This window comes from Neophocaena asiaeorientalis, unplaced genomic scaffold (assembly GCF_003031525.2).
Source record: "Neophocaena asiaeorientalis asiaeorientalis breed wild unplaced genomic scaffold, Neophocaena_asiaeorientalis_V1.1 scaffold214, whole genome shotgun sequence".
In the NCBI taxonomy this organism is placed as follows: Eukaryota; Metazoa; Chordata; class Mammalia; order Artiodactyla; family Phocoenidae; genus Neophocaena; species Neophocaena asiaeorientalis.
Genome location: NW_020174566.1, coordinates 120,641 through 124,088, shown reverse-complemented (window position 1 = coordinate 124,088; position 3,448 = coordinate 120,641).

Sequence of the window (3,448 nt, the reverse complement as noted above, 5' to 3'; positions counted from 1 at the left end):
GGAAAGACAACACTATTGGTAGACTACAGGAACCCATACCCTGAAAACCCTCCAGCCTTTAAACCACACATCACTGTCCTGATGAAGTGTCTACATTACTGTCCAAATAAATTATAGGATCATATTTGTGGGAGTTGCTCTGTAGAACACACCTCATTATGTGTAAATACTGTAAGAATGAGCTTATAGGAGCCAATCCCCCCTTAGCCCTGAAGTTTACAGGGCAACATGGGAACAGGGAAGAACATAAATTGGAATCAGGGGAAACAACAAAAATGAGTTTGAATCCTGTCTTTATTACCTACTTAGCTCTCCGAGTCTCATTTCTTTATTTATAAAATTAAGATGCTAATATAATAATAATCTCACAGGATGACATAAGACAGACAATCTATAGATAGAATTTTACGGATGGTGATAGTCTACCTCTTAGAAAGTCTAAGAAAGCAATCAATAAAAGTTAGATCCTTATACTCACTAGGGGCAAAATAATGTTTAGGGTAACCCTAGAGTTCACTGACAAGCCTAAATCACCATAATCCCTTGTATATTTCAGAGATATAAATATTTCAGATCCATTGCATATACAGAGTTTTCCACATTTTATAGTATACCTTGAGTAATTTGGTGTCATACAGTTGCTTTAGTGGAAGTCATTCACATACACTAGTTCATGGACATGTATTCATCTTCTCAGCCTACCTTCCTTTGGAGAACCACTCCTCCCCATTGCATTGTAATATTTCTATGCTTATGTGGTTTTATTCACATTGGTCTCCCACATGGCCTTGGGACAAGAACAGTCCCAAAACTAGCCAAAAAATATATCATGACTCTGACCAGAGCGATTAATTCAGTGATAGTCATGTGACCCAACACAGCCCAATTAAAACATACTTTGGAATTTTTCAAGAGCTATTAGGAAATATGCTATCATTCTTCTGGAATTAGGAGCTGTAAGAATGACATGGGTTTGGGGCTACTGGCAACTATCTTGTTGCCACATAGAGAAAACCTCCTGGAAAAGAAGACAAATAGAAACAAGCAGAGTTGTAGTCAAGAGCTGGAGAAAGAAACAGTTAATGCTATTATTTGAACTGGATTAAAGTATGCATTAAACATTTCCAGCCCCCCTGGACTTCTTAGTTATGCAAATCAACTAATTCTTATACTCTCCTCCTACCCTCTTGACAATTTATTCAGCTAGTTTTAGTTTGGTTTCTGTCTCTTAGAATTGAAAATGTTCTGACTGACACTGCATTCTTCGCAATACAAGCTTAGGATTCCTTCCACTACCCCATGCTGAGTCTAGTAGGTAATAATAGGGGCAAAATTACAAAATAGAGATGTAGAAGAAGAGAAAAAGAAAGGGAACAAGAAAAAGCAGTTAAAAAATAAAATATACAAGGCAAAATGCATACATCTCCATGATAGTAAGGGATGGAGACAATGGTACCAACCAGTCCTTGCCATGTGTTACTCGTGGCCCTTTTTCATAGCCTTTACCATGCAAATGGTCTGGGCTTAAGTCATTATTTATAAAATCAAGATTACTACCAATAAGATATGTGGACAATATTCTTGAAACTTAATGTAAATCTCTCTATTGTGGCTCTAATGATATTGAGGAGCTCCAAAGAGAACTGATGGCAGATTGACTATGGGATGTTAGACACTGAAGCACGAAGTTGGAATTACTGTGCACTCTGCCACAGAAAAGCATGCAAAATCTTTTTAAAAGTTCACTATCAAAACTTTTAGCTATTTCCTGATGTTATTGATGAGAGGGGAGAATATTAATTTAAGAAACTGAAGGCTTATGTGTCAAAGAGAAGGTGAGATTGGTCAGGGAAGGAGCTTTGGGAAGTAAATGGCTTTAGAAGCCAACCCAAATGGCATCCTTGGCATAGGAATAAGAAAGGAGGTCTCAGGGCAGGTGAGGCACACACAGAATTACAAGTGTACATTATGGAACTCACTTATGCGATTGGCTAAGTCAGGGTTCAAACAAACTACAGCCTTTGGATCACATTGGCCCCCTGCCTGTTTTTATAGGGCCCACAAGCTAAATATGACTTTTACATTTTTAAATGGTTGAAAAAAGATAAAAAGAAAAATATGTTTTTTTTATACAGAAAATTATATGAAATTCAAATTTCAGTGTCCATAAATAAAGTCTACTGGAATACTGGAGCGCCCATTTGTTTCAGTATTGTCTGTGGCTGAATTCAGTTTATCACAGCAGAGCCGGGTAGTTCCAAAGGAGACCATGTAGTTAAAAGTCTAAAGTATTTATTGCCTGGCATTTCACAGAGAAAAGAGTTTTCCAATCGCTGAACTAGGACAACAGGGCCAGAAAGCTAAGAAGGGATAGGAGGTAATAGTGTGGTTAAAAAGACAGGATGTGGAGTCAAATTGTCCTTGTTCAGCTGGTTTAACCTGAACAAGTTACTTAATGTAGCTTAAATTCAGTTTTCTCAACTGTAAAATAGGGATGATAATACTACCTGTTTAATAGGGTTTTAATGAGGGGCAAGTGGCATAATCTCAACAAAGAATTTAGCACATGATAAGTGATAAAAATGTTGGCCATGGGGTGGACAGGGCATTGTAAATCTGGTAGGAAGGACTTGGGTGTCTTCTTGGCTTCCCATTGAATTATGAGTTATTTTGTTCCTTTACTGAAACATATAGTTCATGGGTGTGGTTTTATGAGTCACTATTAAGTTACAAAAAAATAAGATTGGTGAGCAGTAAAGAATAACCTCTATTTGTTGCTTTTCATTTGCGAATTTGCCTATTACCTGCAGTGCATTGATTCAGTTGGCTGACTACTTATGTATATACAAGAATAAGATGTGTGTTCACTCTGACAATGAGGAAGGACACTTGAAAATAAGTGCCAAATATTCAGTGTCTTTGAACCTCACTCAAATAATATACCACAGACAGAAAGATTATAGTTTATTTTTTATACTTGAGTCAGTGTATTTATTGATGGTTTTAGGAAAGAGAATATTTATTGCTAGTTGTCACGACATTGTTCTTGGTCTCTATGATGAGCTCAAGGAGTGGAAAGTCATGGGGGATGAGAGAGTTACAGTGTCCTTATAGACTGGGTGAGGTGTTCTGTGGGGACCCAAAGACCTGGACTAGTCTTTGTTTTTAGATGTCCATGTTTGTCTCTAGTGACATAATTCATTTCCAATTTTTATCTTCTTTAGTTGGAAATCTCTTACTGCCTGTACTTTGGTGACAGCGACTTCAGTGCATGAGCACATTGTAAATGAGAGTATAAAAGAATGTAAATGAGTTGTCTTAAGTGTCACAACCAGGAATGAAAATGGAAATAAATCTCAGGAGTTCCTATTCCCAGGTATGATTCTCTTTCAGTTTTCAGACTCAATGAAAATTTAAGAGTTCAGAAAACATAATTTTATCCTTTCAT